The following is a 14522-nucleotide window of genomic DNA, read 5'->3' as shown; positions in this document are numbered from 1 at the left end:
TATGTGTTCTGCGTGTGGGGTGTTCAAGAAAAGGTTTGAGCTCATCAATTAAATCCAGGATGCTCTCCTCATCCAGCCTGTAGTTTGTATCGATCTCCTCCTCAGTCCGCTGGAACAGGATTATGTGCGCTCTAAAGATCCTTTCCTGGCGTCTCCTTCTCTGTGCAGCAGCTCTGAGTCGCAGCCTCCTGGCTATCACGTACAGCCCAGCCATTGTGGAAGACATCTGTTGCATTGTGGGCGGCCTTAAATAGTTTGCACCTGGTTACCACCTGCTCATACTTGGTGGTAATTGCGAATCTCTAAATTGCGAATTTCATCAAATCGCTAATAGTGATATTTTCTTACATTACGTTTTGTGAATTCACTAAATGCGAGGTCAACAATTGCGATTTTCGCAAATGTTGAGTCACATTTTGTGAATTCGCAAAAAAAGCGCTAATGTGTGGGAATCGCAAAATTGCTAATCGCAGATTTAGCGAGTAGCAATTTTGCTTGCAAAATGTGTCTCTTACATAGGGAAGCTGTGTTTTGCGATCGAAAACACCGTTTTTTTTATTCGCAGTGTTTGCGATCGCGAAACTGCTTCATAGATATGGCCCTATATCTTTTACAAATAATTGTTTTGGATGTTTTTAATTCAATGATACCTCATCACGACAAAAACATCATCCATCCCTGCTCTTTAAACACTCCCACCAGACCAATACTACACTCATACCAGAACCCTGAAAGCTCTCTCTACCCCTAAACTACACCCATCACAGAAACCTAAAAAACCTTCACTACACCTAAAGTAATCCCATCTTTGACTCCTTAACTACACCCATCCCTGATCCCTAAAATCACGTTCTTCCCCTACACTCCATCTATCCCTGAACACTAAAATCCCTCACTACCTCTAAACTCCACCCATTACTTAATCATAAAAACCCTTTCTAAGCCTGAACCTCACTGTTCGCTGACTCCTTAAAACCTCTTACCACCCCCAAACTCCACCCACTCCTGAACCCTAAAAACAAAGTCACCATCCTCAACTACACAAAGTTCTGAACTCTAAAAACTTCTTCCCACCCCTAACCTCTACCCATCACTGAACCTTAAAATACTCACTAGCCCTAAACTCCACCTATCCATGAACCCTAAAAAACCGTCACTAACCCTACACAAATCCGTGAACCCTATAAACACCACACCACCCTTTAAAGTCCACCCATCTCTGAACCCTAAAATACCCTTTCTGTGCCTGAACTCTACCAATTCCTGGCTCCCAAAAGTCCCTCATCACCCCTAAACATTACCCATCCCTGAACCCAAAAAACCCTCACTAGTCCTAAACTCCACCCAAATGTCATTTTGGATTTTTCCTTTATTTTAAAATGTTTCCTTTCATATTCAATTTATTTTCATTTCCTTAAAATGTTCTTTTCCTAAAATTGGTTTTTTCCATAATTTAGTTCCGTCCAATGTGGTTTTCTCAGTTAATTTTTTTCCATCAAGTCACATACATCAATTACAGGTACATTATACTCTTGACACTCTAAATATGGCAGATGGGACAGCCACCACATTTTCATGGAGTACCCTGTCTACGAAACTTTAAATAAGACCTATAGCTTTTGTAAATGCGTACAATATAAAGGAGGGTTTGAATTGGTCCTTTTAAAAAAAAAAAAATTTAAATGGCTTTGTTTGAAATTCTGCTGGGAAAGCGATGTATCACCAATGAACGGATGACTATGGAAATGCTATGCAGACCTGTCAAATCACAAGGCACCATAGTGATATCAGCTCCTTTCACACGGTCAGCCTGTGAGGAGCTGATATCACATGGTGGCAGACAATATGAGTTGGCAACCCCTGCAAAGAGCATTTCCAACTGATATGGTCTGGAGGTTGAATGCAATTGATGTCCACAGGGGTTTTGCAATCTCCCTGGTACATCTGCGGCATTTTTAGAAGCTTTGTTTGATGCTTTTTTGGGGGGGAGGTTATAGAGGTCACGGTCAATGGCCTACACAAAGCACTGCCCCTCTAATTGGCTATCCCTCCTGCAAAGCACTTTCATGGCTGTGGAGGCAATGAGCTCAAGGTCCCGCCCCTTCCCCAGGCTCTGTCCCCTCTGAGTCCCATCCCATTACACAGTGATATTTTGTTGGAGGATTGCAGGTCTGGCAATGCATTGTGCCCAGCATGTTAAGAAAAAAACTAAAATGTGGAATTTTTACTTTCAAGTTATATAATAGCAAAAATGTTGCCATAAAAAGGCTATGAATTGTGCAGTGAGCAGTAATGTCTCAGTTAGGAAGGGCTAGCTTTAAAATGCTTTGGGCTTGCCCAGTATGAATCAATGTGTTCAGTTTTTAATTTTGCTAGTCTTCGTCAGTGCTGAGGAGTAACGTTCTTGGGGCCTGGACAATTTCTGCTCCTGTGCTAATCATTTTTAGGTGCAACACAATACTGAGGCTTGCTTGTGCTATCTTTTCTGCGCTATTGTATTGTTCTGGGTTTTTTTCAGCAGCGTTATGGGCAAATTGTGTCAAATTAAAAGATGTCTCGAGCTCTCTTCAGGCAAATCCTTTACGCATTTACCTGCACTTTTATCTCATGGTGCAATGGATGAGAATTTCTCACAGAAAGTTTGTGCCTCTTCTTTTAACATGGCAAGCATGTCTGGGCATCCAACTGCTGGTAAAGTGACTTCCAAAAGACTGAAAAAAGATCCTTCATCCCCTTCAAATGCGATGCCTTTTGTCTCTCTGGACGTTTTGTTAGATGAAATTAGGGCTTTACGCCCGTTTATGGAAGAGACTAACACTAGGTTACAGACTCTTAGTGACTGATGGTCACTCATGGAAGAGCGCTTTTCTAATGCTGAATAGCAAATAACCAATTTGAATGCAACCTTCACTACAGTGTCTAACTTTCAAACTGAGGTAATTTCCTTCCATAAACTGGTTAAAGATCTCCAAAATCAAAACAGGCGGAATAATCTAAGAATTTATGGTCTCCCTGAAGGAGTGGAAGGGTTGAATCCTATCTCCTTTTTCAAAACTTTTTTGCCTCAGCATCTGAATTCACCTGAGGGGCCTGCACTTAATATTCAGTGAGCATGTAGATTAGGTCATCTTTCCACAGTCTCTATGGCTTCTAAAGAATCTTGAGGTGCCATCCTTTACTTTGTAGAATTCACAGAATTAAGGCAGGTTATCTCGGCTGTGAAACAACTTAAATGCATTTCTTGGTCTGGTCACAACATCTATTTCTCCCAAGACTACGCTAAAGGAACAGCTGATCATCGAAAAGATTTTCTGAGCATGAGACCTGAACTCCGTTCTATTAGAGCACGGTTTGGACTGTACCATCCCTGTCTCTTCAAGATCACATATAAGAATAAGACAACAGCATTTTAGGATCCATCTTGTTTGAGGACCTTTCTTGACACCTGCAAAGCAGAGACTATGGAAGTTACTACGTCAACCAGTTCATTTAGTTAATATGTTTACAATGAATTTGTATGTTCTGTTTTAAATATTAATGAGTTCACACCTCTTCTTCGTGTTCTTAATATTTTTTCTTTTCCCTGTATTTGGTTGATGTGCTAATGTAGTCTCCAAGTAATATTCTTTTATTGAATCGCACTATTAGTTGTGTTTATGATTTTTTGCAGGTATTGTTTCCCTGTTGTGGTCGATTTCTCGTGTCCTGCTACATAGCCTACTGCTGCTCCTGCGCATTCTCTCCCCCCTCCAGTTTAGGCGTGCTGTCTTGTCATGTGGTCTCCCCCCTCCTCCTCCATCAAATTATTGTTAGGTATGTTTTCTTTTTCATTGTTATTTGGTTCCTTTTCTATGTTTCTGTACCAGCTTTATTCCTTGTCTCTCCTTTTCTTTGTCTCTTTTCTTATTTTCTTTTTTTCTACCTTTGTGTTTTTTTCCTCTTGCCTTAGTTTTCTCATTTCTCTTTTTCTTTCTCATGTTCAGACATTCTCTTTCTTACATATGGTTACCTTTTCTTTGGTCTGGTTTCATGTCTGACTATATTTTTCTTTTCATTGAACTTCAATGGTTTTGACAATGATTTCATGGAATGTCAGAGGCTTGAATTCTCCAATCAAAAGACAGCGGATCTTAACACATTTGTCTAAGCTTAATGCTCAGGTAACTTTTTTGCAAGAATCTAACCTTTCTGGAACTGAATCCCTGAAGTTACGTAAGCGGTGGGTTTCTCTCCAGGTACAAGGAGAAAGCAAGGAGATCTCATTTTATGTAATAAATCTCTAAATGTTCAGTTGATATCTCAAGAAAAGGATGATGATGGAAGATGGTTGTTGCTTCAATTATAGTTGATAAAATTCCTATTTGTTTTTTTATGTTTATGGCCCTAATGCTCCAGATAGTCAATGTTGGTCTTTGATTTCCCAGAAGCTCATGCAATATCCTGATGATAATTTGGTTCTTGCAGGGGATTATAATTTGACCCATTCCTTGACAGGCGCTCATTGTCTTCGTATATTCCGAATAAACCTCAAAAAGCATTTACACATGCAGTACATAATCATTGCCTAACGGACGCGTGGCGATTGTGTAATCCAACTTTACATTTTTACTAGACATATTTCTCACCAGTACATCATACACAATCCTACATTGATTATTTTTTTATTTCACATCATTTTACTTAATCTTTACGTTCTTTTGAAATTGATTCTATCCTAACCTCTACCCATGCACCAGTTTCCATGTGTTTGGACATTTTGCCCAAGCCTACCTCACATCACAGATGGAGACTTAACAATTCCCTCATATTGGATGATACTTTCACTTCCTTTTCACTACCTTATTCCCAGGAATTTTTTCTTTTAAATCAGACAGAGGGTAACCCTTTTCATACTGTATGGATGCGTTGAAGGCTTCGGCCAGAGATTTCATAAACACTTTTGTCTCCAAGAAAAGGCAATCCTCTCACATTGAATCTAAAAGAATTCTCGATTAAATAAAGAGCCTGGAACATTCCTATTACACTTATCATTTTCTTATTTCTTATTTATTTTTATTTTTATCAATTCATAGTTGGCAACTGACACAGCACTATAGGCCATAACTCGCGTCGTCTGCTATGTAGATCTTTGATAGTCCTTTTATTTGCTTTTGCTGTTGGCAAATTGTGTTTTGGTAAAGAAAGGCGGTGCGTGTTATGGCGTGATTTATGTGCATTAATAAGCATAACCAGCTGATTTTAGGGGGTTGCATGTTTGACCCACGTTCAAACCTCAGTTTTTAACTGTTTTGTTTTTCTGTGAATTTCATGTTTTTAAAAAAGATAATCTCAAATGCCTGCTGTGCACAGCCAGGCCCTCCGCCCAAGCCGGTGCAGAGGCCAACCATCACACAGCGAGTTTTGGGCACAGGACATTGCCTGTGTTTAAGCCCTCTGCCCAGTCCACTGCGGTCAGACACCTGGGCCCAACCCTGGTGTGAAACCTTCATCTGTGCACTGCAGAAGTTACCATCATGGCCTGAGCTGCAGCCAGGCTCCACCCCCAACCCAATCAGTTTCTATTTTTTAGTTTGTATGCTCTATAACGTTCTTTGTTAGGTGTACTGATGTCAGTTGTGATGTGATCAATGAGGTCATATTAAGTGCAAGAGGTGGTGTGAGTTATGGATTGCACCATGGGCAATAACTGGTAAATTACTTTGGTTTGTCGTTTTTGATCCAGAATCATTACTCACTTTCTGGTTTTTTTTTCAGTAAGTAATGCAGCCAAATATGTTGTGTGCAGCAATCCCTCACTTTCGGCCGTGTGCCACAGGTGTTGCTCGCAAGAACTGGCTTCTGTCCAGGCCCTGCAACCAACCTGCCAAAGGTAGCCAACCTCAGCTACAGGTAGCCAACTCAGCCATGCACCAGCCACGGGCATTGCCCCCACCTATGACATACACATCAGAGCATGACCGCAGAGAAAGTCCTCCAGCCAGGTCCTGCACCAAACCTGATGTGGATAACCAGCCCCTGCTGCGCACAGCTTTTGGCTGTGCACAGTGGGGGTTGTCTCAAGGGCAGACTTTCTCTTGGGGGAGCCAATAAGAGCTGTCCTGGGACCACAGAATGGAAATGGGCAACAGGCAAAAAGGCTCCCTCATCTAATGGAACTCCTTTATTTTATGAATCCTTGGCACTGTGGAGGATTTGGAGATCACAAACTACTGAGATATATGACAGTATTAACCCCTTTAGATTCCGTCCAGCACTTTTTAAAATAAATTCTAATATCTCAAAGACTACTGAATGGATTTAATCCATGCCAATAAAAGCACACTTTCTGAGTAAAATTTTAGGTTTGTGCCAAGTTTGGTGCAAACCTGTTAAATGCTGCGGGTTGTAGCTGGAGCAAATTTTCATGTGGGTGATAAAATAGAAACGGCATAACTTCCTTTCCCCTGCAGCAATTTGCACGCAAATCGTCGTGTCAGAACTTAGATAATTACGACAAGCGACTGCCAAATTTGGGTCAAATCTGTCCACAAGGCCAAAAATTATAGGCAAATCAAAAAAAAATATTTACAATGGAAAGAGTGGTCGAATCATAACACTGAGGTGACCTTCACTACATAATATAAAAAAACAGAAAGAAGACCTAGGCGTACTCCACAAAACATCACTCATGATGTAGATGCCACTAATCACATTTTGGATTTTTGGTTGCAGTGATGGAGGAATAACTGAGCAACACTGTTGAATTGTGTCAGAATATATACTAAATTAGTAAAGACAACTGTAAAACAATGCAAGAAAACGCAATGTGATGTTAAAGCATATCTAATTCTCTTTTATTTAACGTATTGCTGATCATAATTCTTTACCTTCATATTATGCATATGATTGCTTACCAAGACATTATTACTATATTATGCACATGATTCTCTTGCTTTGTCCAGAGTTTTTTTTCTATCAAGTCACTCTAGTTTTCCAGCTTTGTGTTTTTATAGATGGCAAAATAATTACTGCTTTAATAAAATATGTGAACACATTCAGCATCACATTGGCATCTACAGTACATGCATAATACCCTCAAATAAGGGCCAAGCATCTCTGATTGAACAGTTGATCAGCAAGTAAAGCGTAATTCATTTGCATCTTTGGATCGTATTATTCTCCTAGTTATCCATCGTTAAATCCAGAAAAGACATAGATCTGACATGCACCCGTATTTGCAACAGTGATAGTTGCTTTTTCAATCTGATTGGACAAAACATAGTTGCTATGGTGATGAGAAAAGAAATGTATTATTGAAGGAAAGGAATTTAATGTCTGAACACGTCGCCTTTTTTTGAATTTATGTTGAATCTGTCATTGTCTAAGTTTTCGATTTGTATACCTTTAGCTTATGATTGCAGTAGTGTTTTAATGAGCAATTATTATGCAAGTGAAATGTTCCATTTCTCACCTACCAAATATGGGACACCTGTATTCACGTCCAGTGGTAAGCAAGAGCTTCTGAGCCCAAGGCAGGCAATGTATGATAAAGGTGAAAGATACAGTTGTCTGCTGTAAATCTCTATATGAGGTGAGGAAAAGGATCGCCCATGCACCAGCACTACCATCACCTCCACCAATGCCCCTACCACAAATACCACATCACCAATGATGGCAACAATACCTCCACCACTGATACTACAACCACTATTATCACACCACTAAGACCATATCACCAATGCCATCGAACAGTCCCAAAACCAGTTCCAGTGACACCACTAATATCACATCACAATCAATATCACACCAACAATACCACCAACACCACCACTGCTAATGCCACTTTCCTGCTATCACCACCACCATTACAAAGCATTAGAAATGCTAATAGGTGTGCCTTTAACGTACTATTAAATGGAAACATAACTCCTGCATGCCTCTTTTCGCATTCATTGTCACATTGCCTGGCATTTTGACTTAGTTAATGCATGTTAGTAGAGATTCTAGTTGTATCTGTTATTATAATCATGATAAAGATACCACAGTCCACAAAATTAGGAGCAGCCGACTAGTTATAATGTGCAGCCGGTGTTGGTCCCACCTTCAACATGGTAGACCATCACAGCTAAAGGTGCAACAGGGACAGCTGGGACAGGAAAGTATTTGAAACTGTCCCTTTCAGAATGAAAGAAACAGATGGGGACAGCAAGCATCAACCATGTTCATCTAAGCATGTGTACCACAGGGCTCAGCCGTCTCCAACACTTCGATAAGGGAGAGTATGATTTTCTTGAAAGTGGCCAAGACATAGATCATGGTATGGAACTCAGCGATCCTGGCTACTTTTCTAGTGGATTAATGTCCTTGATCCAGAATTCCAGATATCCTCTTTTTTATTTGTTCATTATCTTGTAAGAAAAAACAAACATACGATACACAAATTTGACTCAATCACTATATAAAAAACATCATTAGAGCATGTCACAATATATCCTTACCGGTCATCACATCCATGGTAACCATTGTATTGGGTGAACCGTAATGAACATCCTGTATATACGGTCCTAGGATGCTTGTTTCCAGTCCAGGGAGGACCTGGCTTATCAGTTCGGGCTGGACTGTTCCCATGAGGCACAGGGTCAAGACTGATTTGCATATGGCTGGGTTCAAACTGAAAAGCCATGATGAGCAAAAAAACGATGGATTTAGGCCCAGATCGCTGTACTGGGGTGAATGTATGACATTGTTCTGCATTCTGTCCATCAACTGTTGTTTTTGCATTTGTCACCCTGAGTGGGACGAGTATGCCCAAACGTGGGTTTCGTGCTCTCCATGCCACTGGAATCAGGCTATCCTGGCCGAAGAGGGGTGAAACCGGTCCTAGCATGCTTGTTTCCAGTCCAGGGAGGACGTGGCGTGACAGTTTGGGCTGGACTGTTCCCATGAGGCACAGGGTCAAGACTGATTTGCATATGGATGGGTTCAAACTGGAATGGCATGATGAGCAAAGAAACGATGGATTTAGGCCCAGATCTCTGTACTGGGGTGAATGTATGACATTGTTCTGCATTCTGTCCATCAACTGTTGTTTTTGCATTTGTCACCTCGAGTGGGACGTGTATGCCCAGACGTGGGTCCCGTGCTCTCCATGCCACTGGAATCAAGCTATCCTGGCTGAAGAGGCGTGAAACCCCGAAACCGGTCCTAGGATTCTTGTTTCCAGTCCAGGGAGGACCTGGCTTGGCAGTTCGGGCTGGACTGTTCCCATGAGGCACAGGGTCGAGACTGATTTGCATATGGATGGGTTCAAACTGGAATGGCAAGGTGAGCAAAAAAACGATGGATTTAGGCACAGATCTCTTTACTGGGGTGAATGTATGACATTGTTCTGCATTCTGTCCATCAACTGTTGATTTTGCATTTGTCACCCCGAGTGGGACGGGTATGCCCAGATCTGGTTCCTGTGCTCTCCATGCCACTTGAATCAAGCTATCTTGGCTGAAGCAGGGTGAAACCCCGAATCCGGTCCTAGGATGCTTGTTTCCAGTCCAGGGAGGACCTGGCTTGGCAATTCGGGCTGGACTGTTCCCATGAGGCACAGGGTCAAGACTGATTTGCATATGGTTCGGTTCAAACTGGAATGGCATGGTGAGCAAAAAAACGATGGATTTAGGCCCAGATCTCTGTACTGGGGTGAATGTATGACATTGTTCTGCATTCTGTCCACCAACTGTTGTTTATATATATATCTACACCTAACAGTTCTGGTTGGCATACCAGAAACTTCATTCCTGCTCAGGAGAAAGGGTGTCATAAGTACTCAAGTAATTATTTTGTGCTTGAGCTAAATACGCCCTTAATGGGCCCCAGATGTCTTTGGGTCTAGAGTGAAGTGGATGCATGAAAAATTCATATCTAGCGTTGCAAGTAGTGGCACTTCTAAGCAGGCCATTTTGCGTAGGCCGTGGTATCTTCATCCACCTTAAGGCTATCTCCCTCTTGGCCAGCAATAATAATAACGCTGTAAGATGCTCCTTTGATTTCTGCAGTTTTTCTTGATAGCCCATGATGACTAATATATCTAGTGTGTTTGGGATCTCATAATCAACGATGTGTGATAGCTCAGCTAGCACTGCTCTCCAAAAAGACATGTGTGATCTGGTGTTGTCAAGTTTGTGCAGTTTAGCAGGGGTACAGTCTATGTAAAAATGTAAAATGTATTAGTTTATATTTTTAAATCACAGGGATTATCTCCAGCTGTGCACAACAATATGCCACTTTGGAATGTCCCATAAATTACCCAGGTCGTTCTCCAATAAATCCATAGCTGAAATGATGTTCATCGGGCGTTCATTCAGTGTTAGGTGATATGTGTGTGAAAACTAGGCTCTGTCGTATGTCACCATAAACAACTCGGTAAGAGGTACACATTCCGCAAGTTCTTGTGGAAACTGTAAATTGTAATTTCTCATAGCTTGCTGTAACCTGTCATATAAAATTCTATCTAGAGTATTTATTGGGCCTTTGTCCCTAAACTGGTGTGTCATTGTGAACAGTTTCTCCAGAAATAGGTGTCCCATCTCAGATATAGTATGTTTAGTAGGTAGGGATTTCATCACTGCCTCCGCCTTTATAGGCCATTCTAGGCATGGCAGGAGTATTCAGTTAGGAAATTCTGGAGGACTATAGTACCTGGTAACCCGCTATCCTGCATAGCCCATGCCAAGGATTGTTTTTTTTATTTCAAAGTGTTTTTATTTATTTTTATGCAAAAACATTAGCTTTTCTGATACACGATTAGCCAGTCGCAGTTTATACAGCAGTGTTAATGGTGACCACCGCATTCACTGTAACCCTCAGGTTCAGGTGTTTTGTAAAAAGACAGGTACTAAGCACATCTGGAGCAATAGCTTCTGTTTCAAATTCAATATGTGACATACGTAATTAAGGGAGGTGCCAGTATAATGGATAAAAGACCTAGGCAGATGGTTCTATAGTTCCAGGTCTGGGACTGAAAATCTGTTAGCTAGGGGTAGTATCATTCTCTCCCACTACAATCTAGGTTGACCTATGGCCCATATTACTCGACTGTCCAAGTATAGTATAAATTCCTCCCTCCAGACAAGCGGAAATTCCATAGCGACAGGGTGCTATGGATATATCTCTGATTTACCCCAGTTGATCATTATGCCAGAGTACCCATCGCACTTAGTAACCTCGCAAAGCACAGGTGTGAGGTTTTCCCCTGGACACTTTGTGAATAGCAGGATGTCGTCTCCATACATCGATATTAATAACCATCTGTGTGTGAAAGGTATCCCCTCTGTGCGCTTGGTGTAGCTTCAACTTACATGCAAAAGGCTACATAGCAATAGCAAATAGTAGTGGTGACAGTGTGAGCCCTGTTGCGTTCCTCTTGTAAGTGATAATGTTGCTCAAAGTGTGCCATTAATCAGAATTCTAGTTGCAAGGTATGTATATAGTAGGGAGATCATGCTCAATAGAATCCTACCTAAGCCCAGTCTTCTCCGGACAATATGTAAAAAGGGCCACTCAACCAAGTCAAAAGCCTTTGTGGCACCCAAAAATACTCCTGCGGCAGAAAGGTCTAACCTGATGCATTAGGGCCGTTATTAAACGGAGATTATGTGCAATGGATTTAGCTGGCATAAACCCCTCTGATCAGAAGAACCAGGCACTTAACTACTCTTGTTAGGCGCCTGGTGATAATTTTGGCGAATATTATACTATCTAAATAAAAAAATTAAGAGGAAAAGAGGGCAATAAGACTTGCTAGACTGTGGGTGTTTATTAGGTTTTAGTAGAGTAATAATTATAGCTTTTTTCAGTAAAGGCGAAAAGTAATAATTTGGTATAGCCTCATCATATACCTTAAGTAGGCACGGAGAGAGGGTCTCACCGATGTCTTGTAGAATTCGCCATGAAGCCATAGGAGCCAGGTGCTCTACCATTAGCTAAACCTTTAATAGCTGCAAACACATCCTCCAAGGATATAGGTTCATTGAGCGGCAGCCTGTCTTAAGGTTCTAGCCATGCTATTGTTCGGTGACCCTATTTCTGTACAGTGCATCTAAGAGGTATATAGGTAAGAGAAGTATTGAGTAAAAATTGAGGCAATTTCAGCCATTGCCAATCTGCGCACCCCACTTCCATCTCTGATACTGGGAATATTATTGTTTACCCTGCTCGTTCTCAATAGCTATGCCAAAGTTCTACTGGGCCTTATTGGTGAGTCAGGGCCTGCCCCGTATGATATTTGCCTCTCTGTCCACTATTTCCCTATTCGTCAGTAACGTGGAATGTAGGTCTCTATGTAGGTCCACATCAGGGTTCAATACCACCCTAACACCCAGGTTTTTGAGTTTGTCTTACAGCATGTGGAGTTCTGTGTGAATCGCTTCTAGGACACCTGCCTGCTTAGAAATACATACATCCTGTATCACTGGTTTAGAAGCTTCCCACACTGTAGCATGCAAGCTCGCCAACCCAGTGTTTAATCAGAAATACTCCTGGATTGCGCTGGACAGTTCCGCTTCAAAAGCTGTCTCGTAATGCACTAGACGGTAGCCTCCACAGTCACGTTCATGAAATGCCTTCATTCAAAGCAAAGGGTAACAGCACTGGGAAGTGGTCTGATGGGTCCTTGGGGGGTAGTTCTGCTCTGCCTGGTTATCCACTACGGGACTCCAGAGGAGCACCACCAGAAGACTATTCTGGAGTACGAGTCATGGTCAGTGGAATCATAAGAATACTCAAGCTCATGTTCTTATTTAGCTCTCCATGTGTCATGCAAGTCCAGGAGCTCCACTTTGTATCCTAAAGCCTCAGGCATAGGCTTGGAAGGGAACTTTACGTGTCTAGATCTGAATAGTAGCTCGTCTGGAACAAAATTTAAGTTTCTCCCCATATAAGTAGGCTCCCTGCGTGTTGTCTGCAGAGTGCAGTAGTTCTAAAAAATATCCAGGTCGTCAGTGTTAGGACAATACAGAATGGGGCAGTGCCCAAGGTACTATAATATATCTCCCCTCCAGGTCACTATACTCAAATGTATGTTTATAATCATTTGTTGATCACGATTGCCACCCCACATAAAAAAGAACTATAATATGTCAAAAAGCAATAGTCACCCTATTTCCTCATAAATCTGCCGGGATTAGTGTCATGTAAGTGTGTTTTTTGCAACAGAGCTATGGACACATCATGTCTGTTCAAGTACGCCTGAATCAGTCTAAGCTTCTGAGGGTTATTCGGCCCTCTAATATTCCATGTTATGAGTCACTGTAGTTGTCATATATATTCCAGGTAGTGGGCGGAATGTGGAGCTAATCCCAAGGGAGACATGGTAGCATGGTACTTACAGCTATTAAGGACGTTTGCTACAAACTTATGATGTCTGAATATAGTACTGTGAGGAGTCTGAAAGTCATTACAGGAAACATGCAATAACCAGACTCGCTATCCTTCCCACCAACCATCATTACAACACCGTGCTAAAATTGCCACAGTGCCTCTCCCACACATACCCCTCAACCACTCAGAGAAAGTCCCCACAATTTAAAAGCCATGAGAAAAACAAACCCAACTAGAGTATTGCACAAGGGGCTAGCCTTTTGCTATGCAACAGTGTGGGGATGGGGGGCATTACTTTCAATGCAGCATCATCAAGTTAACCCTGTAGTGAGACCAGTGAGCTAACAGGCCTGAGCACACACAGTGCACGCTACAAAGTCAATAGGTCTTATACAAATAGGCAAAAAGTAGCTATTTGACATCACTAGCCTCTCCAGCCAGTCTATAGCCCTGTGATTGCGTTGGGGAGTCCCCCATAGATCTTTCAGATTCGGATGTTTAGTGAAATTCATGGCTGTCTTGTGGTCAGTAAAGCATTTTAGCTTGCCACCTTCTTTAATGTGAAGTTTTGTGGGCCTTGTTTCCTGGCCAGTCTCAGTGTTGTGTCTCTATTGCGATAGTTAAGTAGTCAGGCAGTTAGAGGCCATGGCCATGCTCCAGGTATAGACTGAGGTGTAAGTGGAAGATGTGCATGCTCATCAACAAATATGAAGTGCAGAATCTGGGGGCAATGGAATGCATATCGCGGGGGTATCTGTACGCCCCCCCTGGTGGACACCGATATCGCCATGTCCCCCTGACCCTTGACGGTTCCGGGCACCTTTTGGAATGACTACATATGGACGTTCATTTCCCTTGGCCCCCCCCCCCCGTCCCCAGCCTCCCGGTACTCCTTCCTTTCGCGTGCTGCTTAATGGTCTGAACTGGAGTTCCCCGGAGGAAGCTTGACCTGCACTGTTTGTCTTTATGCCTCGCCTTTTGTTTTTCTTTTAGTTTTTTGTGTTTGTTGGACTTAAGTCTCCTGTTCCTTTAGAACTATCCGGAGTCAATACGGGGCCGAGCCCCGGGAACCGACTGCAGCTTTGATAAATGTATATTTTATTCTGTACTTAGCGGCCGGCCCTGGTGGTTGTAGGCCCGTGCTTGTAATCGAATTATTGTTCAATAAAAAC

At 42.0% G+C, this 14522-nt stretch overlaps 1 protein-coding gene across 1 annotated transcript in view; it reads right to left on the bottom strand.

Annotated features, from left to right (window-relative positions):
* Window positions 1–14522, bottom strand: part of LOC146861238 (sodium channel protein type 2 subunit alpha-like) — a 544972-nt gene that overhangs the window by 381516 nt on the left and 148934 nt on the right. The gene's annotated exons all lie outside the window — the stretch shown is intronic.

Source organism: Triturus cristatus, chromosome 3_1 (assembly GCF_964204655.1).
Source record: "Triturus cristatus chromosome 3_1, aTriCri1.1, whole genome shotgun sequence".
Classification (NCBI taxonomy): domain Eukaryota; kingdom Metazoa; phylum Chordata; class Amphibia; order Caudata; family Salamandridae; genus Triturus; species Triturus cristatus.
Note: the sequence above shows the minus strand (reverse complement) of the source record. Positions and strands in the feature narration are given on the sequence as shown.